Here is a 27949-nt window from a genome sequence, read left to right on the forward strand (position 1 = left end):
ATGAATTTTAACTGGCATCCTAGGTCATTCTAATGTCCTCTAAAGTTTGAGGGCTACTTTTCCTGTGATTGGAACTGAACAGCTGATTATAGCTGCTTCCATCTTCCTTTGTCATTCAGTTATTTTGTCCTTGATTCCTGCTGAAGTCAGGAGCGACAAGAACAGCAAAGCCTCCTCAGGACAACTTGTGGCTTCTAACCCCAGGGAAATAAAAGGAGAGCCAGGCTGGGTTCACTTGGTCTCCCTTCCCCACCCACCTCTGCTTCACTCCACCAAGAGAGAAAAGTTCAAGCTGCAGAAACCTGGAAAATGCCCTACTTGAGGGAGAATATGAAAATTACACTAACAGATGCTACAACTGGAAAACGAAAAATATACTGCCAAAGAGAAGGGGAAGAAAAAGAGAGAGAAAGAACACTAATGCTCACTGACTCCTTACTATTGTAGAAAAAACTGGGTTCTTGTCACAGGACCAGGAAGAGTTATGCACACAGACCCTTTGAAGGGTGAGGGGTTACGGAATCTAATGGGCAAAAAGGAAAAAGACTCTCAGCAAAGCAAGAAGGGTTTTTATGAACAGGCCCCCGTCTCACAGATTGAATCCCAAGTCACCACCCAGGAACAGGAGAGGCCAGGCTCCCGCTGCAAAGGATGAGAACTTCCTGGGGCTCCACCCCCTCCTCCCAGTGCACAGGCTGGTGGGAGGCTCTCCAGGGACCTTCCCCCTTATCTTCCTCCTGCATCGATCATTACTATGTTCCAGACACCACATCAACAACTTTACATGCAGTTTTCTTTGTCAAAGAAGTCTCACCAAAAAAACTTCTTCGAAAGTATCTGAACACACAAACTCAGGTGTCTACATCTTACAGCAGAGACACACAGTGCATCCTCCACGGACGACGCCGTGCTGGCTAAGTGTGTCCATCTCTACCCCAACTGCCCTATGAACAGAAAGGATTTCTAAAAAAGGAAACAGAGAAATACTGTTGGAAATGTATTTAAAAGAAATCACCTGTGTTTTTTGTTGTTGTTTTGAGACAGAGTCTCACTCTGTTGCCCAGGCTGGAGTGCAGTGGCACGATCTCGGCTCACTGCAACTTCCACCTCCTGGGTTCAAGCAATTCTCCTGCCTCAGCCTCCCAAATAGCTGGGATTACAGGCGCCCATCACCATACCTGGCTAATTTTGTATTTTTAGTAGAGATGAGGTTTCACCATGTTGGCTGGACTGGTCTTGAACTCCTGACTTCAGGTGTTCCACCCGCCTCGACCTCTCAAAGTGTTTGGATTACAGGCGTGAGCCACCACACTCGGCCCCGTATTTCCTATTCTTATTCCTTCTTTATTCAACCTAAGATTGTATGGCCTTTCAGAAATTTCAAAGAAGTCTCCTGTCATCTGTTCTCCCTTCTAACCCGTTTATTTCAATCCAAAGTACTGAGGGAAACCCCATCATTATAATATGACTTGAAAATATTATTTGGACATCACCAACAACTATTAACATTGTTTTTTGCTTTAATAAAAGGGGTTTTATCTTTGTCTCTAATATGCATAAAGTTCCTAAGGAAACTTTCTAGAGAAGGGGAGCTCAACTTAGAAGACAGCTTATTTAGGAACAAGTTTTCCAAATCCTCCCCTGCACCTTTGTTTCAGGATGATTATGCATGGTAGCATCCTAACACAAAGGGGAAGGAAGCTGACCTCTGACTTACTACTATGAGCGGATCTGGTACGTTTGGTATTCCAAGTGTTTTGACTAATAGGTAAATGCAGGTCTGTTGGGGCAGTGTTTCTCAAGTTGTGTTAGCACTCAAGTCCCTTCTATTCCCCTAAATGAAATCTTGGGTGAAGACCAAATATCCTCACATGCTCGCTGCTGTGGTGGGTGGGCTGCAGGGCCCACAGGCCTTCCTTATTTGGGCCCACTTTCTCAACTCATCCCCAGGGTGGCTACAGCGGCGACACTGCCAAACCCCAAAGCCTCTGTTTTCTATTTTCTCAGACGTTGATGATTTTTTAAATTAATACTTTATCATTTTATTTTACGTATGCCTTTGTGTCTCAAAGTGGGGCATACATTGAAACATTGTGAAAGTCATGTCAAGTCATATTTGAAATGCTACTTGCAACACTGAGCTTAGGAATTCTGGGACGTATTTGGCCAGTGTGGACCCTGACATGAAGATTATAATTTCCATCTGTATCCCTTTGAAAACAATACCCTTAATATATTTGCAAGTTCAAGGTCATTTTAGAAACACAAAACTTTGTGGAGATGTACAGTTTAAATGAATGAGAGTATCACCTTGATGATTAAGATCCCTTGCCAAATTTCACTTCCACTAGTGACCATTAGTTTGCTACATAGGGGACAGTAAGTTTCAGACTATATACTAACACTCAAGCAAATATATATACACACACATACACACACACACACACACATATATACACACATATATACACACACATATATATGTACACTGTGTGTGTACGTGTGTGTATGTATACCTGAACTCTAAAATGGGAAATGAATTTAAAGTGCTGCTAGGTAATCATTATCAAGAAAATTATATTAATAATATCAGGTCAGCACAGAAAACAAAGACTGAAATTCCTTCATGAAGAGGCAATATGTACTTCTAAACTTCTGCTAACAAAAGTTGAATAATCTTTTCTTTTTCTGAGTGTTACTTCTCAGTTGGTTTTTTTGTTTGTTTGAGACAGAGTCTTGCTCTGTTGCTCAGGCTGGAGTGCTGTAGCACAATCTCAGCTCACTGCAACCTCTGTCTCCCGGGTTCAAGCAATTCTCCTTCTCAGCCTCCCAAGTAGCTGGTATTACAGGCGCCCATCACCATGCCCAGTTAATTTTTGAATTTTGAGTAGAGAAGGGGTTTCCCCATGTTGGCCAGGCTGGTCTCGGACTCCTGACCTCAGGTGATCCGCCCACCTCAACCTCCCAAAATGCTCTGGGATTATAGCCGTGAGCCACCGTGTTGAGCTGTTTCTCAGTTTTAAAAAAGATAATGTGTCTCATTTGGCAAAGCTGTCACATTTCATATCTATGTAAGAGAAAACGTCCAGAGTGAAGCAGCTATCCTGGGTCACCTGGGACCACTAACCTGAATCAGGGAAGGTCCCAATGTTCTGTAATCAATTGTCCCATAGAATAAACAGTGTTTAAAAGAAGGGAACTTTATATCCAAGCAAGTGTCAGAAGTATGTACATAGAAGGAATACAAGTGAACTGTCTTTTCAAAATCCATGTTTAACCATATCCTTCCTTTCAGAATACTCTCAATTTCCTATGATTTCTAGTTTATTATTGACAATAAAAAATTATGGAACCACTGTAGTAGGACTTACAGTATCTTAAAACAGTCAACCTCTTTCCAAGAACATCCTAGCACTTTGGGAGGCTGAGGCGGGCGGATCACCTGAGGTCGGGAGTTCAAGACCAGCCTGGCCAAAATGGTGAAACCTCGTCTCTACTAAAAATACAAAAATTAGCTGGACGTGGTGGTGGTGGGTGTCTGTAATCCCAGCCACTTGGGAGGCGAAGCCAGGAGAATTGCTTGAACCCAGGAGCCAGACGTTGCAGTGAGTGGAGATCACACCACTGTACTAAAGCCTAGGCAACAGAGTGAGACTCCGTCTCAAAAAAAAAAAAAAGAGAGAGAGAAATAATGACATTAAAGTAGTTCTCAAATACTTGCTTATGTTCCCAAAATGTGTCTATGTATTTGTGGTTTAGGACTGAGGCTACTTTTCCCTTAGGAATATTGCTGCTAATGATAGTACCCAGGTCATTTCACAAAACTTATTTCATATCTTGTATCCTATATGTAATATTATATATCCAAATGAAATAAATATTTTAATTGTGTTGCAATACTAATAATTATATAAAGTATAAAATAATAACTAAGAATGATTTTATCTGTATGCAAATATAAGAAGGTTTAGTCAGGAGAAAGCCAACTGAGACTCAAGAGCTTTGGAAGTTGATGACACCGGTTATTATGCCTTACTTTACCTCCAAAAACATATCATGTGCTTTTCCCTTGATATGATTATATCACTATTCTCTCTCTCTCTTTTTTTTTTTAAAGAGAGGGGGTCGCCGGGCACGGTGGCTCACACCTGTAATCCCAGCACTTTGGGAGGCCGAGGAGGGAGGACCACCTGAGGTCAGGAGTTCAAGAGCAACCTGACCAACAAGAAGAAACCCCAGCTCTACTAAAAATACAAAATTAGCTGGGCATGGTGGTGCATGCCTATAATCCCAGCTACTCGGGAGGCTGAGGCAGGAGAATCGCTGGAACCTGGGAGGCAGAGGTTGCAGTGAGCCAAGATTGAGCCATTGCACTCCAGGCTGGGCAACAAGAGTCAAACGCCATCTAAAAAATAAAAAGAGATGGGGTCTTGCTATGTTACCTAGGCTGGACTTGAACTCTTGGGCTCCCAAGTAGCTGCGTCTACAGGCATGTACTACAGCACCAGGCTATATCACTACTCTTAAGCTCATCCGCTATGACTAATACCACTGGGGGCTCTCCAAAATTACTAATACACTGGGGGCTCTCAAAGTGAGAAGAAAGAAAAAAAGCTTAGAAACAGAAACAGATTTACTTGAAATATGAAAGAAATGTGATAAAAAGTATGTATGGAATTAACAAGACGATGACCTCAAAAAAAGGCAGGAAGAGAAAAGAACATAATATTCAAAGTTTTCCCAACTTAGATGGAAAAGGTGCTGGACTGGTCATATGACCTGAACCAGGACAGCCTGACTGCTGTGTGGAGCAGAGGACAAGAGACTGACCAAAGGCAGGCGATGTGTGTGACCAGCCATGTGCATGCCTGGGACATATGCAAAGCCAGTGTGTATGAACTGGGAAGGCCTTGTGTGGCAAACTTGGTAAGAATTTAGTGGTCAGTCTTTCAAAGAGATAGTTATTTGGTCTGGCTGGTGACTCAACTGATGAGAGCCCAAAGTCAAGAGTTCAGTGGTGGTGTCTGTTCGGCTTCATGGTCACAGAGCATGAGCAGGAATTAGCCCCCAAACATGGTGCTGGCCAAGAAGGACCAAGCCAGAGCCCATGGACAGCTCAGTAAAAAGCAACAAGGCCTCTAGGGCTCTGTTCTTACAATAAAATCATTTTCCTGCATGACACTCTTAATTTCTTACTTAACTGTGGAGAAGAAGAGGGGAGTAGATGTTAAGATATCAGAATCTGAAAAATCCTTTACTATTAACATAGCTAACTTAAAACTGTTTACTGAAAATGATCATTGGACCCTATCTTATAGTAATGAGTTTTATGCATTTAATATTATGAATATGGTCTTTTAAATGACAACACAAACTATGACCTTACTAAATAGGCTGGTGACATGTTAAAGTGTGAGTGTGAGACAGAGAGAGAGAGTTTGTGTGAGTATGTGTGTGTGTGTGAGTGTGTAAGGCTGGTGAATTCCAGTTCCCGTAGCAGGGGAAGTTAGGGAAGGGAAATGATCAGGAAGGGATTTTTGGTTATAATCAAGGGTACCTCTTTTTTTGGTTCTTGACAACAGTCAAACTGGTCTAACCCAATGTTTTTCAAACTGTAGGGTAATCCATTAGTGGGTTGTAAAATAAATCCAGTGCACTGAAAGCAGCATTTTTATGAAGATGAAACAGACTAGAATAAAATAGAAAATATGAGTTCACACTTAGTAGGGCAACTATTTTTTCATAAAATAGTCTCATGTATGTGTATGTGTTGCATGTACTTTTCCGTGATGTAAAACACAATCCTTTCTGTGAGTTCCAGGAACAACAGTCTATTAGAAAAGAAGATTAAAAATCATGTTTGAAATTAGGTGAGTGGATCTTGTGTGAGTTTAATTTTAATCAGTGCTATGCTTCTATGTCCTTAACTTGGAAACCAACCCACAAATCAGGATGCATTTACATTAATAATAAACAATTCTAAAGATATCATGCAAGTCATTATTCACTCATTCACCCAGTGTGGTGTCTACTCTCCCCACATGAGGGGTTATGTGGAGAGGATAAAATCTGAGAAAAAAAAAAAAATCCATGAAATAGGGTCATATACTAATGGCTAACATATATTGAGTGTTTATTATGTGCTGGTAGTATTTTAAGTATTTTATACATCATTAACTCATTTTATCCCCTTAATAGTCCCATGGAGGTAGATACTAATATTATCCCTGTTTTCCAGATAAAGAATCTAAGAAACGGCCGGGCGCGGTGGCTCACGCCTGTAATCCCAGCACTTTGGGAGGCCCAGGTGGGTGGATCACGAGGTCAGGAGACCGAGACCATCCCGGCTAACATGGTGAAACCCTGTCTCTACTAAAAATACAAAAAATTAGCCGGGCGTGGTGGCGGGCACCTGTAGTCCCAGCGGCTCGGGAGGCAGAGGCAGGAGAATGGCATGAACCCAGGAGATGGAGCTTGCAGTGAGCCGAGATCGCGCCACTGGACTCCAGCCTGGGCTATGAGCGAGACTCAGTCTCAGAAAAAGAAAAAAAAAAAAAAGAGTCTAAAAAATTAAGTCAGTTGCATAAGAGGCAGAGCCAGTATCTGAACCCAGGAAGTCTGGGTCCAGAATCCTGATCCCAACCGTACCGTATCCTTAACAGTTAATACCACAGTCATCCATAATGGAGAGTAAGACTCATACTGGAGAGAAAAGGAGGGGAAAAAACACGTAAAGGAAAACACTACTGCCTGTGCTTTGCTGTCTGTCCTCATTCCTCCTGCTGCTCTAGTCCATAGTCTATGCTACAGACAGCCTCTTTTCCACCTTGATACCCTAATGCATCCTGAACACAATTCTTAGCAAATTCATTCAAACTCTATCTCTTTCTTCCTTCTCTAGAAAACATGTAAGGATGCAATTGAGTGTGTTCTTATTTTTCTGTACTGAATCTAACTCTTATTTATTTCAGAGTTAAAAGGAATTCATTCTCAGGTGCTGGTTCTTAAAACTTTTGTATGAGCCAATCATCTCTAACACATCTTCCAGGTCTTACCTCTCCAAACCAGTGAATCCTGTCACAGGGGCGATTGCTGCTAGTCTGGCTAGACAGAGCTCCTAGGGGTGCCTCTCTTTCTTTCACCCACTTGTGCTCCTGTCCTCATTGGTTTTCAATAGAACCCAAAGAAATTTCAGGTATAATGTACACTGTGACAAGTGTACCAATGTGTTTCAGAAGACATATGAAAAGATATGTGCCAAAAGATGTCTTACTCCTCTAATCTACCCACCCTTGTCTTCAGGTTATATAGTAAGTCCTATAGAGAGGGCCTAGACAGATAGTAAAGTCAGTAAAAATCAACACTGTTTTTGGTAGCATGGTTACCTTTCCTAGGAATTGTGTCCACGAGTAAGAACCCTACTTTTTAAATGCTGTTTAAGTGCTGGGTAAACACAGTAAGTACTATGTCTCTCATATGTGAGTTAAAATGGCCAGTGCAAATAAATCCTGCAACTGAAGGACAAACAATATTTAGGTCTTCATCTGCCAACATATCTTAGCCACATAATTTGATATTTTGCTATTGAAAATGCCTTTTGGCCAAACAAACATAGCATCTTTGAAACATTTTTTTAAAATCTTTTAAAATTAATGTATCATGATGGACAGCACATTGTGATATTGATAATTAAATTATTAGAATAATTTGGTATTATTTAAAAATACAATGAAATATGCAGATAATCAGGACAAAATCTGGTCAGGTGCAGTGGCTCACGCCGGTAATCCCAGCACTTTGGGAGGCTGAGGTGGATGGCTCATGTGAGATTAGGAGTTCGAGACCAGCCTGGTCACAAGATAAAACCACGTCTCTACTAGGCGTGGTGGCGCCTGTAATCCCAGCTACTTGGGAGGCTGAGGCAGGAGAATCGCTCAAACTCAGGAGGCAGAGGGTGCAGTGAGTCGAGATTGTGCCACTGCACTCCAGCCTGGGTGACAGCAAGACTCCATGTCAAAAAAAAAAAAAAAAAAAAAAGACAAAATCTTTTTAGTTGTAAGTAGACTGTGACAAGGCTTTACCATAATTTGCTTGTATATACATTCTCCAAATAACTTACTAAAATGAAGACAATGAAAGTTTAATATTCCTTTGGAAAATACAGTTAAAGTAGAGTGCTGTGAAAATAAAATTTCTCATTGAATAATACTGTTGACATGCCAATATCATTCAAGAAGCAGGAAATACAATTTTACTATTCATCACTGTAAAACTGTAAGTTATTTTTAGGTACATTTAGGTAATTTCTTTCAATAAACAGATTAAACCATTTATTTCTACCAAGTATTCTTGGTGTTTAAAACCAATACTTTTGGCATGGGCTGGGACAGATTCTCTGTAGTTTAAAAAAAAAAAAAAAAAAAAGGGATGATTCAAGTATGTACCAAACTAGTCTACCAGCTTCTAAGAAATATACAGCTTTTAGATAAAAGAGTAGTAATGTCTGCACTTAATTAATATGACACATTCTGCAAGCGGTATTAACATGCTGGGACTTTTTTGGGTGATGATGTTCATTCTCCCTGCCCCATTTACCTTGTTTCATTAGCTGCACCTGGGACCAAGAGGATTCATTTTTAAGATCAGAAGAGAGTAGTGTCTGGTTGTGGGAATGAGAATTTTTTTTTTTTTTTTTTTTGAGACGATGTCTCGCTCTGTCACCCAGGCTCGAGTACAGTGGCGCAATCTCCACTCACTGCAAGCTCCGCCTCCCGGGTTCACGCCATTCTCCTGCCTCAGCCTCCCGTGTAGCTGAGACTACAGGCGCCCACCACCTCGCTCGGCTAATTTTTAGTAGAGACGGGGTTTCACCGTGTTAGCCAGGGTGGTCTCGATCTCCTGACCTCGTGATCCGCCTGCCTCGGCCTCCCAAAGTGCTGGGATTACAGGCATGAGCCACCGCGCCCGGCTGAGAATTTTTTTTTTTTTTTAATTGGGAAGCTGAATGGCTTATGAGGCAGGGGATGGGAATCAAGGGTAGGAATGCAGCCTGAGCTAGTGTCATGCATTAATGTCATATGCTCATGGTTAATATGAAAACTGTATCGACCCAGGAAAAAATAATGTGAACAGCCTTCTAAACAGTAGCATTTTGTTTGTTGAAGCAATCTGGCAGAAGCCTCTCTAGAATATAGGAATTAGGGGAGTTGTTCTCTGAGTTGAATAAAGGTACACGCAGCTTAGAAGGACAGGGAACTTCTCAGGGAGCAAGTACTGTTAGAGAAGGAAGTAGTTGTAGTTTTAAAAATTATCCCATAAAAACCTTCATTGTCATTGAGGCAAAGAGTGGGCCTCTCTCTTCCTTTCCTATCTGTACACATGGCAGGCTGCCCTCAATCTAGCAGAGTGGAAAAATAGTGTGAACTGGGTATGAGTAGGTTTTGCTTTCCACTACATTTTGCTAAGACAAATACTTTCCAAGCTGGGTATTTAAAAACAAAAAAGATTGAGGTTTAACATTCATTTTTCAAAATTATGAAACATCTGTTGAATAAGTACTACTTATTTGTCAGTAAAAGGTTTGTTCTTTAATAGCTCTGTGGCCTTGTGCAATTCTCATCAGTTTGGAGACTCAGCTGCCTCGTCTGCAAATTGAAAATCTTAAGGTAGATGTCCTCTAATCTTCCTCCCTTCTCCAAATTTAAATGGTTAATTATTTTGTGACTTTATTTTCTCCTCCAAATATCCTTGATCTAAGTCTTCCACAAATTTCACTTTAAAAGGAGGGTGAAGGGTGTGCGCTGGCTCACACCTGTAAGCCCAGCACTTAGAGAGGCCAAGGCAGGCAGATGGTTTGAGTCCAGGAGTTTGAGACCAGCCCGCACAACATGGCAAAACCCTGTCTCTACAAAAAATACAAAGAAATTAGTCGGGCATGGTGATGCATATCTGTAACCACAGCTACTTCGGAGGCTGAGCTGGGAGGATCACCTGAGCCTGGGTGGTTGAGGCTGCAGTGAGCTGAGTTGTGATGGTGCCACTGCCCTCCAGCCTGGGTGACAGAGTGAGACTCTGTCTCAAAAAAAAAAAAAAAAACGTGGAGGGGGCAGGGGCTGGAAATAGTGAAGGAGGGAAGACAGGAGAACTTGCCAAGACCGATTCAAGTGTTAACTGCTTGCTCTGTCCTGGAGTACACAGTTTTAAGAATAGGCTTATGAATTTCAATTTACAATGGAAATAAAATTAACTATGTAGTAATTTTAATTTGGGGGCAGTATTTGGAACATATCTTAAATTATAAGGAGATTTCTCTTTTTCACAAATGCATACTAAGCTATTCCAGATCCAATGCCAGCAGCTATTCACTCTCAAAAACAAAGAATCTAAAACAAAAAACCTAAACAAGAAAATAACTTACAGTGAAAAGACAGCTTTTGATTACCCATGCTAATGTTCCCATTCATTAAGGTAGTAAACTGAAAATTGATTACAGGTATGTATTTATTTGCTCCCTCCACCAGAGATGCTGGATTTATTTTTTCCAATTATTATTATTTTTACAGAACATTTTATTTTATTGTGGTAAGAACACTTAATTTGAGATCTACCCTCTCAACAAAATTTTAAGTGCACAATATGGTATTGTTAACTACAGGCCCAGTGCTGTATAGTGAACTTCTAGAACTTATTCATCTTGTATAACTGAACATGTACACTCATTGAACAGCAACTCCTCATTTCCCTCTCTTCCAAGCCCCTGGCAACCATCATTCTATTCTGTTTCTATGAGTTTGATTATTTTTGATGCCTCACAGAAGTGGAATCATGCAGTATTTGTCCTTCTGAGACTGGTTTATTTCACTTAGTAGAAAGCCTCCAGGCTCATTCATGTTGTCGCATGTGGCAGATGTCCTTTTTTGAATGCTGGATAGTATTCCATTGTATGTATATACCACATTTTCTTTATCCATTCATCCATCAATGAATGTTTAAGTTGTTTCCATATCTTGGTTATTGTGAATAATGCTCAATGAATGGGAGAATGTTAGTATCTCTTCAAGATCCTGATTTCAGTTATTTTGGATATATACTCGAAAGTGAGATTGCTGGGTCCCATGTGCAATAGTATCAAAAAGAATAAAATGCTTAGGAATAAACTTAACCAAAGAGATAAAATATCTCTACATTGAGAACTACATAAAATTAATAAAAGAAACTGAAGAAAACACAAATAAAGGGGAAGAAAGCCCATGTTCATGGATTGAAAGAGCTACTACTGGTAAAATATCCACATTATCCAAAGCAATCTGCAGACAATGCAATCCCTACTAAAATCCTAATGGTATTTTCCACAAAAATTTTAAAAAATCCTAAAATTCATATGGAACAACAAAGGACTCCAAATAGTCAAAAACAAACTTGAGAAAGAAGAACAAATTTGGAGGCATCATACTTCCTGATTTCTAAATGTATTACAAATTTACAGTAATTTTAACAGTACAGAAATGGCATTAAAACAGATTTATAGACCAATGGAACAGAATATAGAGCCCAGAAATAAACCCATACACATACACAGTCAACTGATCTTTGGCAAGGGTACCAAGAATACACATCAGGGAAGGATAATCTCTTCCACAAATGGTGCTCAGAAAACTGAATATCCACATGCAACATAATCAAATTGGTTCTTGTTATGGTTTGGATCTGTATCCCCACCCAAATCTCATGTCGAACTGTAATCCTAAATGTTAGAGGTGGGGCCTGGTGGGAGGCAGGGGGCAGATTTCCCTCTTGGTGCTCTTCTCATGATAGTGAGAGAGTGAGTTCTGGTGAGATCTGCTTATTTAAAAGTGTGTGGCACCTCCCTCCCCAACTCTCGCTCTGTATCTTGGCCATGTGAGATGTACCTGTTTTCATTCTGACTTCTGCCATGATGGTAAGTTTCCTAAGGCCTTCCCAGAAGCAGAAGCTGCTATGCTTCCTGTACAGCCTGCAGAACTGTGAGCCAATTAAACCTCCTTTCTTTATAAATTTCCCAGTCTCAGGTATTTCTTTATAGCAGTTCAAGAATGAACTAATACAGAAAATTAGTACCAAGAAAAGGGACATTGCTATAATGATACCTGAAAATGTGGAAGCAGCTTTGAAACTGAGTAACAGGCAGAGGTTGGAACAGTTTGGAGGGCTCAGAAGAAAACAGGAAGATGAGGGAAAAGTTTGGAACTTCCTAGAGACTTGTTGAATTGTTGTGACCAAAATGCTGATAGTGATATGGACAATGAAGTCCAGGCTGAAGACGTCTCAGGTGAAAATGGGAAACTTACTGAGAACTGGAGTAAAGCTATGCTTTAGCAAACAGCCTGGCTGCAATGTGCCCTTTTGTTCTATGGATCTGAGGAACTTTGAACTTGAAAGTGATGATTTAGGGTATCTGATGGAAGAAATTTCTGAAAAGCAAAGTATTCAAGACATGGCCTGGCTGCTCACATGCTAAGCAAAGAAATGACCTGTAATTTGAACTTTTTTATAAAAGAAAAGCAGAGTTTCCAAAGTTTGGAAAATTTGCATCCTGGCCATGTGGCAGAAAAGAAAAGCCCATTGTCAGGAGAGCAATTCAAGCTAAAAGAAAGACAAGTGCTGATAGCCAAGACAATGGGGAAAAGGTCTCAACAGTATTTCAGAGAACTTCATGGCAGCCCCTCTCATCACAGGCCCAGAGGCCTAGGAAGACCGAAAGGTTTTGTGGGTCAGGCCCAGGGCCCGGCTGCCCTGCACAGCCATGAGAACTGCACCCTGCATCCCAGCAGCTCCAGCTCCACCCATGGCTCAAAGGGGTCCAGGTACAGCTCAGGCCACTGCTCCAGAGGATGTAAGCCACAAGCCTTGGCAGCTTCCGTGTGGTGTTAAGCCTGTGGGTGCACAGAGTGCAAGAGTGAATGAGGCTCAGGAGCCTCTGCCTAGATTACAGAGGATATATAGAAAAGCCTGGATGTCCAGGCAGAAGTGTGCTGCAGGGATACAGCCCTTATAGAGAGCCTCCATTAGGGCAGTGTGGAGGGGAAATGTAAGACTGGAGCCCCTACACAGTGTCCCCACTGGGGTACTGCCTAGTGGAGCTGTGAGAAGAGGGCCACTGTCCTCCAGACCCCAAAATGGTAGATCCACTGGCAGCTTGCACCCCGCACCTGGAAAAGCCATATACATTCAACACCAGCCCTTGAGAGCAGCCACTGGGGCTGAATCCTGCAAAGCCACAGGGGCAGAGCTGCCCAAGGCCTTGTGAGCCCACCCCTTGCATCACTGTGTCCTGAATGTGGAACTTAGAGTCAAAGGAGATTATTCTGGAGCTTTAAGATTTAATGACTGCCCTGCTGGGTTTCAGACTTGCATGGGGCCTGTAGCCCCTTTCTTTGGGCCAATTTCTCCCTTTTGGAACGGAAGTATTTACTCAATGCCTGTATCTCCATTGTATCTTGAAAATAACTTGTTTTTTTGTTTTCCAGGCTCATGATTAGAAGAGACTTGGCTTGTCTCAGATGAGACTTTGGATTTTTGAGGTCATGCTGGAAAAAAGTCAAGACTTTGAGGAACTGTTGGGAAAGCATGATTGGGTTTTGCAAAATGAGAAGGACATGAGATTTGGGAGGGGTCAGGGATGGAATCATATGGTTTGGATCTGTGTCCCCACCCCAAATCTCATGTTGAAATATAATCCACAGTGTTGGAGGTAGGATCTGGTGGGAGGCGACTGGATCATGGGGGTGGATTTCCCCCTTGGTGCTGTTTTCGTAATAGTAACTGAGTTCTCGTGAGGTCTGGTCATTTAACGGCCTGTGGCACTCCTCTGTCACCACTGCTCTTTCTTCTGCTCCAACCGTGTAAGACATGCCTGCTTTCCCTTTGACTTCTGCCACAATTGTAAGTTTCCTGAGGCCTCCCCAGAAGCAGAAGCCACCGTGTTTCCTGTACAGCCTCCAGAACCGTGAGCCACAACTACATTAGATGAGGTCTGTATTAGTCTGTTCTTGCACTGCTGTAAAGAAATACCTGAGATGGGGTAATTTATAACAAGCTTCTTATTTATAAATTACCCCATCTCAGGTATTTCTTTAAAGCTGTACAAGAACAGACAAATACAGACCTTATCTTACACCATACAGAAAACCAACTCAAAATGGATTAATGATTTTTTTTTTGAGACATAGTCTCACTGTCACCCAGTCTAGAGCACAGTGGCGTGATCTCGGCTCACTGCAACCTCCATCTCCTGGGTTCAAGCAATTCTCATGCCTCAGCCACCTGAGTAGCTAGGATCACAGGCAGCCACCACTGTGTCTGGCTAATTTTTTATTTTTTTAATTTTTTTTTTTGTATTTTTAGTAGAGACAGGGTTTCACCATGTTGGCCAGGCTGGTCTCAAACTCCTAAACTCAAGTGATCCACCCACCTTGGCCTGCCAAAGTGCTGGGATTACAGGCGTGAGCCACCGCACCTGGCTGGTTTAATGATTTAAGTATAAGACCTGAATCTATAAAACTCCTAAGAGAAAACACAGGGGAAAGCTTCATGACACTGGTCGAGGCAATGATTTCATGAATATGACACCGAAGCACAGGCAATGAAAGCAAAAATACACAAAAATACACAGGTGGGATGACATCAAGCTGAAAAGCTCTGTACAGCAAAGGAAAAAAAAATCAACCAAGTGAAAGGGAACCTATGGAATGGGAGAAAATATTAGCAAACCACATATCTGGTAAAGAGTTAATATCTAAAATATATAATGAACTCCTACAACTCAACAGCAAACAAGCCAAACAACAACAGCAAAATAACTTGATTTAAAAATGGGCAAAGACATTTTAAAATGAATAGACTTGGCCGGGCGCGGTGGCTCAAGCCTGTAATCCCAGCACTTTGGGAGGCCGAGACGGGCGGATCACGAGGTCAGGAGATCGAGACCATCCTGGCTAACACAGTGAAACCCCGTCTCTACTAAAAAATACAAAAAAATAGCCGGGCGAGGTGGCGGGCGCCTGTAGTCCCAGCTACTCGGGAGGCTGAGGCAGGAGAATGGCGCAAACCCGGGAGGCGGAGCTTGCAGTGAGCTGAGATCCAGCCACTGCACTCCAGCCTGGGCGACAGAGCCAGACTCCGTCTCAAAAAAAAAAAAAAAAAAAAAAAAAAAAAAAAAAAAAAATGAATAGACTTTTTTTTTGTCTTTTTTTTTTTTTTTTTTGAGACAACGTCTCATTCCATCACCCAGGCTGGAGTGTAGTGGTACAATCTTGGCTCACTGCAACCTCCGCCTCCCAGGTTCAAGCAATTCTCATGCCTCAGCCTCCTGAGTAGCTGGAATTACAGGCGTGCGCCTCCACGCCCAGCTAATTTTTGTATTTTTAGTAGAGATGGGGTTTTGGTATGTTGCCCAGGCTGGTCTCGAACTCCTGGCCTCAAGTGATATACCCACCTCGGCCTCCCAAAGTGTTGGGATTACAGGCATGAGCCACCGCACCCAGCCTTGAATAGACTTTTGTTGTTGTTGTTTTTGAGACGAAGTTTCATTCTTGTCACCCAGGCGGGAGTACAATGGTGTGACCTCTGCTCACTGCAGCCCCCGCTTCCCAGGTTCAAGTGATTCTCCTGCCTCAGTCTCCCAAGTAGCTGGGATTACAAGCGTGACCCACCACACCTGGCTAATTTTTGTATTTTTAGTAGAGACCTTGTTTCACCCCATTGGCCAGGCTGGTCTTGAATTCTTGACCTCAAGTGATCCACCCGCGTTGGCCTCCCAAAGTGCTGGAATTACAGGCGTGAGCCACTGCGCCCAGCAGAATAGACATTTTTTAAAAAGCATACAAATGGCCTTCGGGTATATGAAAAGGTGCTCAACATCACTAATCTTAAGAGAAATGCAAATCAAAATCTTAACATATCACCTCACACCTTTTAGGATGCCTATTAGAAAAACAAAAACAAAAGATAAATAGTGGTGGGATATGGAGAAACTGGAACCCTTTTACATTATTGGTGAGAATGTAAAATGCAGCTGTTACGGAAAACAGCATGGAGGTTCTTCCAGAAATAAAAAATTGCTACCATATGATCCAGCAATTCCATTTCTGTATATATTTTTTCCCAATCATTGGTGTAGGAATAACTGAAATACTAATGTGGGTGCATAATGTTGATTATACATATTTCAAGTGGGAATGCTATATTTTATTTTATTTTATTTTATTATTTTATGTTTTGAGACACTCTGCCACCCCAGCTGGAATGTAGTGGCGCGGTCTCAGCTCACTGCAACCTCTGCCTCCCAGGTTCACGCAATTCTCCTGCCTCAGCCTCCTAAGCTGGGATTACAGGCACAGGCCATTATGCCTGGCTAATTTTTGTATTTTTAGTAGAGACAGGGTTTCACCATGTTGGCCAGGCTGGTCTTGAACTCCTGACCTCAGGTGATCCACTTGCCTCAGCCTCCCAAAGTGGTGGGATTACAGGTTTGAGCCACCACACCTGGCTCTACTTTGATTTTTTTTTTAATTACACTATTCTGTCTCTGAGGACTAAACAATACACTGTAAATTGCAAGTGTTTTCTTAAAAACTTTTAACATCAAAAATATTGTTTCAAACTTAGAAAAACTTGAGTTATTTTAATACTATTATAACCTAGTTGTATTTTCCTTGTAATGCCATCACTGCTAATCAACCACGTAAAACCAAAAGCTTTTTAAAGCTGTAAATATTGCTGACATATTATTTTCAGCCAATTAGCATAATATGCTAATGAGATTATCATCATTGATTCCCAACAGGGGTAGGTAATGGTGCTCATTCATACACTAATCTAACTTTGTCTTTCTTATAGCATGCACATCCTATAAAACTGGAATGATAGTACCTGTAGTATTTACCCTTACGTTTTTCAGTCAGTGCTTGGCATATGGGAAATACTCGCAAAATGTTACTAACATGATTGTTTTCTTTGCTGTGTAAGTTACACCAGAAAAACATAAAATAGATCAACATTCCTTAACTATAAGAAACACAGCTAAAAGAATTTACTGAGTATGCTGTCTTTTCTTTGCATGTGGCAACAATAGTAGCTACTCTGTATGTATTGGTACATTATTTCATAGCAACACAAGAACACTTTGACTTTGGCATTGTTAAGCATTGAAGTTCAAAACTAGCAACCCATAACACACTCACTGTTCAATATCTTGTGTTTTTTCCTTTATTCACACATTTAAAAGAAGTGCTTAGCTACCTCTGAGCACTTAGAGGTAAGATGGTGACCTCTTACACTTTTCATGATCAACCTGGGTGTCTTGAAAAAAGAAATAATAGTTTCTATTTTCACTTCCCAAAAAAATGGGAAAAATATAAAACATTTTTAAAAATACATGTTTTTCTTCTTGTTTGGGATTACTAAACTCAAAAACAGTATTTTATGTCCCCAAATACTGCTTAAATTTCTATCATAATTTATCCCCGTGGATCATCAATAGTCTTTTTCTCAAGCCTACCATTCTCTGAAGCCACTACAATCTTGTCCTATGACACTTAGCTTTAGCTTTTGAAATGGAGTAGAGAAGAGACAAAAGCTTATGAACGGAAGCCACAGCAGGGGCAAGAATTTAGCCTCCTTTTCTGTACATTCTCAAAGTGGTTGGCTACAGGGACTAAAATACACATTCTGGGGCTTTTCTACTGGATTCCAGTCGTGTACCATGTACTAGGAGTAAATAAGGAAAACAGTAATCAGGAAACAGGCTGGAATTCACTCTTAGAATTTCTTCCAAATGACAACCACCAAAATCTAGTTACAGACTCGTTTTATGATGTCTTTTTTTAAATTGGGGATTCCAATGAAGTGGTTTCGAAGTATTTAATTGAAATCTCTTTAATACCACTTCCCAAGCACCTGGCTCTGCCTCTGCTGAGATAATACTTTGAGCTCATCAACCAAGAATGCAACGGGGGAAAAAAATACCCATTGCTAACCCAAGTTTTAGTGTAGCTTATAAAATTACGTGGAAGAAATAATCAGAGAGGCATGAGAACAAGTAGTAGGGTGTTTCAAAAGGCAAAAGGAAAGAGAATGAAAAGAATTCAGTTCAAACGCAAATGCGAGATCAACGTTGGAGCAGTTTCAGGACACTGGTGACGTCGGGCTATAGCACGTTGCTACCTTGGGAAAGGCAGAAAGAGTATGTCTTTGTGGCCCTTATACAGGAGCTGCTTATTTAGTTTTCCCAAGACAGGATTTTTCATTAGCTCTCTACGATTATTCTCTTTTTTGTTTTTCCTCAATTTATAGAGGGATCTAGATGACCTACTAGTCTAACCCCTCAGGCATTTTCCTAGGATTGGCTTTCAGCTGCTTCTAAATGATGTGACTGCCAGGAAAGTACTACTGCATCACCTCGGGCCTTTCTAGACGCTTTTCTAGGAAGAGATGATGCACCAATTGTTTCCTAACCCAAATGCTATAAATGCACAAGACTGTAGAATACTGGACTGGTTGGCCAGGTGCGGTGGCTCACGCCTGTAATCCCAGCACTTTGGAAGCTGAGGTGGGCGGATCACGAGGTCAGGAGTTTGAGACCAGCCTGGCCAAGATGGTGAAACCCTGTCTCTACTAAAAATACAAAAAATTAGCCAGGCGTGGTGGCGGGCGCCTGTAATGCCAGCTACTCGGGAGGCTGAGGCAGGAGAATTGCTTGAACCCGGGAAGTGAAGGTTGCAGTGAGCCAAGATTGCACCATTGCACTCCAGCCCAGGCAACAATACGAGACTCCATCTCAAAAAAAAAAAAAAAAAAAAGAATACTGGACTGGTTTAATTATTCTTCAAGGTAAATGGTAAGTCAAAGAAGAATGAACGTATTTGAGGAACAGATGTCCAAAGCAGGATTCGTGTCCTCTAATGTAAGGCTAAGAATAAAACAGAAAATTTTTATTATTGTGTGAGTTCTATTTAATGAAAAAAACGCATTATAAATCATTAAAAATAATCTTAGAAAATTAAAAAAGAAAAATCAAAATGAAATCCTAGAGAGTGACTTTTTCAAATAATTCTGACAGATCCACTGCGGCATCCACCAGCCTTCAAAGTCTGCTTTATTATCTTCTCACAATCCTTTCAAACTCTAGCTACTACAAAACAAAGTAATCCAAATTGTGCTATGTGCTTTACAAATAATTGTAAACGGCTCATGCCTGTAATCCCAGCACTTTGGGAGGCCGAGGCGGGCGGATCACAAGGTCAAGAGATCGACACCATCCTGGCTAACACGGTGAAACCCCATCTGTATCAAAAATACAAAAAAATTAGCCGGGCGAGGTGGCGGGCGCCTGTAGTCCCAGCTACTCGTGAGGCTGAGGCAGGAGAATGGCATGAACCTAGGAGGCGGAGCTTGCAGTGAGCCGAGATCACGCCACTGCACTCCAGCCTGGGTGACAGAGCGAGACTCCATCTCAAAAAAATAAAAAATAAAATAAAATAAAATTTTAAATAATTAAAAATAATTGTAAAATAAAGGAATATGTTAATCTATAATACTAATATTCGGCTAAATTTTTGGTGACTCTGCTATTTTCAAGGATATAGAAAGGCTTCATTAATCATAACTGAAATCAGGACATAGTTAAAGAATCAAACGAGCAGCTTCAGCTTGGCTTCAATAACAAAACATTTAGAAACGTCTACAACTACCAACTATTCCAGTGAGATCTTTTCAAAGCAGGAAACTGGGATACAGTATCTTGTGTACTGCATTTTAGCTTTAGAAATAGCCCTCAAAGATAGGTGCATATTGGTTCAGTTTTGTTTAAAAGAACATTTTTGCACATTATAATCTGTAAAATGTATTATGGAGAAATCTTAGGTGTATGTACATAATTGCAATTCCTTTATAAACTTGCATCTGAAATCAGTGAGAAGTTTGCTAAGACAAGGATAGTACAGAATCACTGTGATAATCTAACTAGAGTTTCAAGGTAAAGAAGCAATAGATTTTAAATTTTGTATTTTTCCAGCACTAGCTTTATAGCTAGCACCAATCATACCTCTCATAGAAGAAACTAAGCTGCAAACCTATAGCAGTTAAAAATTAAGTTATTCTACCATTTGATACAGCCATCCCACTACTGGGTATACACCACCCCAAAATTAAATCATTATATAAAAAGATACCTGTAGTCATATGTTTATCACAGCACTATTCACTATAGCAAAGTTATGGAACCAATGTAAGTGTCCATCAACTGATGACTAAATGAAAAAAATGTGGTCATATATATAATGGAATACTACCCAGCCATAAAAAATGAAATAATGTCTTCTACAGCAACATGGATGGAACTAGAGGTCATTATTTTAAGCAAAAAAAAAAAAAAAATTCAGAAGTAAGAAGTCAAATACTACATGTTCTCAATGATAAGTGGAGCTAAATATGTGTGCACGTGGACAAAGAGTGTGGAATAACAGTCACTGGAGACTTGGAAGGGTGAGAGAGTGGGAGGGGGTTGGCATGAGAAATTACTTAATGGGTACAATGTACACTATTCAGGTGATGGTTACATTAAAAGCTCAGACTTCACTACTACACAGTATATCCATGTAGCAAATCTGCACTTGTACCTTTTAAATTTATACAAATAAAAAAAATAGGTTCTCATTTATCTTGGAAGAGTGAATTATTTCCAAAAGTTTTAAATGGATCCAAACCTCTACTTAACTGTCATTTTGCAGTCTCATTAGAAAATACGTGAAGGTGAGGACTCAGGTTTTACCATGAAATCCTTTTCTCCTACTAGATTGCAGCTCCTTAAACTGGGTTATAATGTGTGACTACATTTCAGTTAATTAGATGTTGAGCTAAATGCTAAAAATGTTTGAAGAGATTAGGTAGATGACTTCGACACATTCCAGTACACAAGCTCACCTGCACTGCACTGTGTACACTGCACTGTGTACACTGCACTGTGTACTGCAACTCTAAAAGTTTAAGGTACTAAAAAATGACAGGGTAATGAACTTCAGCATAGAAAAACAATGCAATACTACACTTAGGCCAGCAGATGTCTCTCTACAACCCATAGCACCAACCGAGAGATAACCAGGTATCTAACAGCACAGAAGGACTGATCTTATTCAAAATGGTAAACAAAAGGATTCTTAGGTTTTGATCAGGAGAAGAATGTTCAAGTTCAGACAGAAAGTTGAGGGAACAGTAGGTGAGAAAATAGAAACAGAAGCTTATTACAAAAGGAAGGAGAGAGCTTGGCACATAAAGAATAAAGTTAAAGCAGGTTCGAGGCATTTTCAGGGGTAAAAAAAAAAGAAAAGCTGGACAAGTTAGAGAAGAATATCGGGAGAAAAGCAAGAAACCATGCATCCCTACCATAGCACTGAAATACTGCAAGTTTGTCAAAGGACAACCAAATAGCAGGTTAAGAAATCCACTTTGCTGCTGATGATGAACATTTAAAAGAGAGAAAAAGGAAAAAGAAAAGTGATAGAATATAAAAAATTCTATCCCAGCTTGCACATAGTAAAGGTCTTACTTCAGGAAACCACATACCCACATGTACAAATATGTGTGCTGGGCCCTAAGGTAACAGGTATTCCCTCCTGGGGGTTCAATTAAAAAGGTCTGAAAGCCATGGAGATGTTCAGTGCACCCCCAGTGCCCCACCTCTCCCTCATGCTAATAATGCCAGCTGCAAGACCTCCAAAACAGAAACGTAACTGTCAAAGGTAATATCCCAAAATCCCCGAAGGGAGACATGGTAAAACATACATCATATTTAAAATTAATTATGTAAATTATGAAGCAGAAGTCAGGGCTGAGGAAGATGCAACATGAATGCCATGAGAGAAAAATCTAACTACCAGATGCGACTCTCAGCCCCATCTGTGGCATCTTTTCCCACCCTGAATAAAGGTATGACACCCTGGATAAAGGTATGACACCTGGATAAAGGGGCTGAAGGGGAGCTGGCAGGAGAGACAGCAAGGCTGGGGACGAGGCAGATGGCAGGACCTACAGCATCTATCTGGGCAGGAACTGGTGAAGATCCAGAAAGATGGGAGTGGAGTGAGCAGAAAGATAATCCATTGAACGTCAAATCCCATCACCAAGTAGAGGACTGGACACGTAATATGCCCCTTATTAACGTCTGCTGAAGGTGTCAGTAGGCCTCAGCAATGCCGACAGTTTGATTACAATTACAGGAAGTTAGTGCCTAAGCAGGCATGATAGTTTGGAGCTTCTTATTCCAAGGATATCACCTGCCATCATCAGAAAATGGGAGTGCTGTGCTGCTTTTAACTCCATCCTCACCATCTTTAGTAACTGTCAGCCATTTCAGTAGCCACCTGGAAGCTACGCTATGCTCCCCGGGAACTACGTCTTCAAGAATTTTAAAGAAGTTTGTTCGGTTTCAAACTGGAAACCAATCTGACCCTTGGAAGGTCAAAGACAAAAATGAATGGGTGCTCAAGGACACAGGGTGCTCAAAGATGAAGACGTTTCAAAGAGGTTGGTTTTAAGGTACGTTTCTCAGAGCCACGACAACAGGCTTTACAGAGGCCATGTCAGAACTTACCAATGATGTTCACACTTGCTTTAGGAGGAGAGTTTGCTTTTGTTGGGTATTTTTGGTTTGTATAACTGGTTTATTTGGGGCTTATGTACATTTAAAAGAACTTAGTAACAGCAAACACCTACGTACTGTTTACTATGTGCCATGTACTATTCTAGGCATTTCCAAATATTAACTTATTTATTTATTTATTTATTTTTTATTTTTTATTTTTTTTGAGATGGAGTCTCGCTCTGTTGCCCAGGCTGGAGTGCAGTGGCGCGATCTCGGCTCACTGCAAGCTCCGCCTCCTGGGTTTACGCCATTCTCCTGCCTCAGCCTCCTGAGTAGCTGGGACTACAGGCGCCCGCCACCGCGCCCGGCTAATTTTTTGTATTTTTAGTAGAGACGGGGTTTCACCGTGGTCTCGATCTCCTGACCTTGTGATCCGCCCGCCTCGGCCTCCCAAAGTGCTGGGATTACAGGCGTGAGCCACCGCGCCCGGCCTATTAACTTATTTAATAAATGTATATACAACTACTCATCTCAGTTACCTGTTCAGTGGTTTATTCTGTTTCACTAAAAGTATCACTGCTTCTTCCATTTTCCTCCTGCAAAATAGGAGGAAAATATCGTTAGAGAATAGGTACAAATGCACACAAAATGTTTTACATTATTATTTGCTATTTTCCAGACTCAGAGTGCCAAAAAGGCTTCATTGAACTTTAGCCAATTATTTCAGCTGCCTAATTTTACTGAGTTCCTAAATAGAATCTTAAGAAAACATAATTACTACATACACAGATAATAAGAGATTTGAAAAACAAATAACTTGTGGCTTCAAAAGAAATTAAGGTGACACAATAAAAAGATGCACAGGGAAACAACTTAGAATAAGACGCTCCTGGACTCTGAATCCTTCTACATTTGATATGCCTTTTCAAACCACACTCCTTCAAGTTCTTTTTCAGGTGGTCACTATGTTTCCTCACTACGTGAAATAATTGCTGTTCTAAAGATAGAAACAATTGGTGGATTTGGTTTTGAAGATTTACTTAAAATTTTAAAAAAATAATGGAAAGCATTTGTCAAAAAAAGAGGTTATTCCCCAGAAAAGGTAATTGTTCATAATCTCTGGCAGGTGACATTTACCTTTGGGAACTCATGAGTGTCTAGGTTCTGTCCCTGAAATCTCTGGCTCCAAACGTCTCTCTAAGGTACCAGAGATGATCACATTGATCAATACCGATTCATGCTAACAAAGCTCTTAAGAGACTGATAAGGCCCAAATGGTGAAGTATTCACTTATAATGAAAAATGCAATTGTCAGATATCCTGGACACTTGCTCCATCCAGTTTGGAAGCCAGTAAATCCTAGGCATAGGCACCTCACAGGCAGGCAAAGATTAGGGCAAATTAACGGCAGATTGCTCAGTGAGCATATCGGAGCAGTCACCACCTAGATGCCAATGGCCTCCAAAACAATCTCTAGCCAAGCATTATCCTACCTTCACCACCACCACCATCCTAGTCCAGGCTGCCATTGTTCTTTGTCCTGGACAAACACAAAACACTTCTTGCTGTTTTCCCAGCTTCCACACTTCCTCCCTTCCAATTCATTATGCACGTGTCCAGAGTAAACCCTTTGTTTGTTTTGGAGACAGGGTCCCACTGTCAGTCAGGCTGGAGTGCAGTACTACAATCATAGCTCACTGTAGCCTCAAACTCGAGGGCTCAAGCGATCCTCCCACCTCAGCCTCCCAAGTTGCTGAGATAAGGTACAAGTGTGCACTACGATGCCCACTCATTTTTTATTTTTTGTAGGTCTTGCTATGTTGCCCAGGCTAGCCTGGAACTCCCGGCCTCAAGTGATCCTCCTGCCTCAGCTTCCCGAGATGCTGGGCTATAGGTATGAGCCACCATGCCTGGCACAAAAGAAACCTTTTAAAATAGAAAACAGATCGTGGCTGAGCCCTGCCTAAACCCCCGCTTTAGTGCTCTGCATTGGTCTATGATAAACGTAGGGGATGACTCTTGGCCCTGCTGCGGCCCTGCCCGCTCCATGTACCACTCTCCCTTGTCATCCTCTCACTTCAGCCACGCTGGTCTCCTTTCACTCCTATGAATAAACGAGATCCATCAACACCTCAGAGGTTTTGCACACCTTATTTTCTCTCCTTGAAAATTAACGCACACATTCTGCCCTCCCTCCCCCGACATACATGCCTACCCAGGAACCTGTGCGTTCTCACTCCAGTTACATGATCCCACGACTAGGACAAATTCCCCTATGCTAAGATCCCAGGACACCTTGACCTTCTCCACCAGAGCACTTGAACAGTTTGTAACTACATGTAACTACGCATTACGCATTTATTTAATTTAGATCCCTCTCTCTCACTAGACTATAAGAAGCTCCATGAGGGTGGACACTGAGCTCATTTTATTAGTATGTTCCCTGGCAGTGACTACTCAACAGATATGTTCTTGAATGAATGGTGGCTTTGGGCTTTCAGAATCTATTGCCAAATTGATTCCAAAAACAGGGACACGGGGCTCTGCTGAAGGGGCTCCATCCCCCACATTGTGCACCCCCACCACTGGGTCACCAGTAATTAGATGGGCATTGTCTACATTCACTTCTGTAAATTTTTGTGTCCTACACTTCCATGGCCAAAATAAATCTTCAGATCTTAAAAAAGAAATAGCACAAAGTTCAAGACACATTTGGGTAGCAACCCAGCAGAGAGGACTCACAGCAGTGGGTTACTAAGAAACACTATAAACAAAAAGGAAAACAAATTTCAGCCAAAGGAAGTCCTTGGTGAAACAACCCTGGCGAGTGGATACACATACACACACAGACCAAAGCAGTGGCTCTCAGAGGAGGGTGCGTGAGATCCTGGGTTTGCTGCGGGATGCCGCCACAACCAGGGGGCAACAGCAAGGCAATGTGAGATCCTAGGAGGAGGCCCCACTCCCTGCCCCTCCCATCGCCAGGGCCTGCCCCGCATGCTTGGCACACAGGAGACCCAGCGTGCACTGAGTGTGGTGCTCTCCCATTTGCCTAACAAACCAACAATTAATGGGCATTTCCTAACTCACTGCATAGAGTGTTTTAAGTGGCTCACAGTTGTGGTTGATTTTTATACGACGTTCTAACATTTCAATCTTCTTATGTGATAGAACAAAACCGGTGGGAAGAAACCTCATAATACATTTGGCTCTAAATTCATAACTAGTTATGGGGTTAAAGAGGGTCAATTTCATTCACCCTTTCAAAATTGTGTGCACTGCAAATAGTGTGCACCTCATTCCAGGTGGTGTGGATAGGCACTGAACGAAACAAAAGGCCTTTTCAAGAAGTTAACATTCTGGAAGGAGACTGACAATAAATACTAAAGTAAAAGATAAAACCCATCAGATGACAATACGTGGTATGAAGAAAAGCAAAGCAAGAGAAGGTGACAGAGACTGTGTGTGTGTTAGGGGTAGGGGGTGGGAGTCAACGTTTAAATAGGGCGTTCAAGGAAAGTCTCCCTGAGAAACTGCCGTATGAGCAAAGATCTGAAGACTGTGGAGAAGAGACCCATGCAGACATCTTGGGAAGGGCAGTTCCAGACAGAGGAACCAGCAAGTGCAAAGGGCCTGAGGCTGAAGCACGGCCTGTCTTGGGGCATATGAGGGAACAGTAATAGGAGGTGAGATCCTAGATGTGAGCAAGGGGTTTCATAGTCCAGCACTAAAGACTGTTGGCTTTGATTCTGAGAGCCACGGAATTCAACTGAGGTGATGCATGCAGCACCCTGCCCCATGGAATGCTGGAGAGGGGCAGCGACGTGATCTGGCTGTGTTGAGAATAAACTGAAAAGAAGGCAAGGAGGCAGCTAGGCCAGTGACCAGGCTACTGGGACAATGCAGCTAGGAGAGGACAAGGGCTTGGACTAGGTGCGCCAGCACAGGTGCTGAAACAGTTGTTGGGGTCTTCGCAGAGCTTGAAGCACAGGCCCTGGAGCTAACTCTCACTTCCCTAAGGGCTGATCTTAGCGATCTTAATGCTCTTCTCACTAACCATGCTTTTTGTTTTAATTAGTACTTTTAGAAAAGAAAATTTAGTGGGTTTTAATCTGCTACAGAAGTAATAGATGATCAGGCTGGGCATGTTGACTCACGCCTGTAATCCCAGGACTTTGGGAGGCTGAGGCAGGTGGATCACCTGAGGTCAGGAACTCAAGACCAGCCTGGCCAACATGCTGAAACTCTGTTTCTACTAAAAATGCAAAAACTAGCCAGACGTGGTGGTGTACCCTTGTAATCCCAGCTGCTCAGGAGGCTGAGGTGGGAGCATTGCTTGAACCCAGGAGGCAGAGGCTGCAACAAGCTGAGATTGCACCACTGCACTCCAGCATGGGCAACAGAGCGAGACCCTGTCTCAAAAAAAAAAAAAAAAAAAAAAAAGTAATAGATGATCTTTATAGAGAGTGCAAAAGGTCAAGCAAATCAAACCTTTGCATCACATTATAAAAGAACTTAACATACAAGTGCTTCTTATACTGGTCACCACCATATATTAGCATTTTAAATCTACTGTGAGAAGGAGAGACTTCTCCCCTAGGTGAGCAGAAAGATCAGTCCATACACATGACCATGGCAGTTAACGACTCTGTGTAACAAAAGGTTTTCCACTTGAAGACCTATTGATATACAGCAGGACAAACACCAAAGAGAAGTACTGTATCCTTAAAACCAAGCTGAGGTCAGTATGGGCTAACCCTGAAATGTTTCAGCTGCGCCAGTTTGAGATCGATGAAGAAATGTTTGGCCCATCACTCACAAAACCACACTTTGCTGCACACAGACTTTCTCTCAGAGACACATATGATGATAATATAATGTAAAGTAAAATTGAGATATGGTGCAATTCTTTAAAAATGAAATAAAGTACCCTTTTTAGTCTCTGCATTGTTGATTAACACAGGACTTAAAAAAAGGGGGGGGGGAAGCTCAGTGTGCAGAACTGTCGTCATGGAAACCATCCTACTCCAGGGCAGGGGAGCAGCTCTTCATGACTCTCATCTGTTTGGGAGACAAAGCCACATCCTCCCCTAATCAGAACATTGCTGTTTAGTCAAACATGATGACTTGGCCTGGTGTGTAGCTGCAAACAAAATTAAACTGTGATTCTCAACATTTGACTCTTATGGCTGATATGCCATATTTGTTTAGCTTCTCTTGAACAGAGCTACCAACAGATCAGTCACTCATGGTGACTCAGGGAATATCAATTGTCCACTAGAGCAGAGCTTTTCAAACTCCCAGGTGCACAGGAGCTGCCTGCAAGCCTGTTAA

The 27949-nt window shown here is 41.7% G+C and overlaps 1 long non-coding RNA gene across 4 annotated transcripts in view; it reads right to left on the reverse strand.

Annotated features, from left to right (window-relative positions):
* Nucleotides 1-27949, reverse strand: part of LOC102141559 (uncharacterized) — a 226614-nt gene that overhangs the window by 81848 nt on the left and 116817 nt on the right. For all 4 annotated transcript variants that reach the window (XR_012432864.1, XR_012432865.1, XR_275828.5 and 1 more), the window contains exon 4: nt 23155-23211. This is a non-coding gene — a long non-coding RNA (uncharacterized lncRNA). The remainder of the gene's footprint in view (nt 1-23154; nt 23212-27949) is intronic.

Source organism: Macaca fascicularis, chromosome 3 (genome assembly GCF_037993035.2).
Source record: "Macaca fascicularis isolate 582-1 chromosome 3, T2T-MFA8v1.1".
NCBI classification, from domain to species: Eukaryota; Metazoa; Chordata; class Mammalia; order Primates; family Cercopithecidae; genus Macaca; species Macaca fascicularis.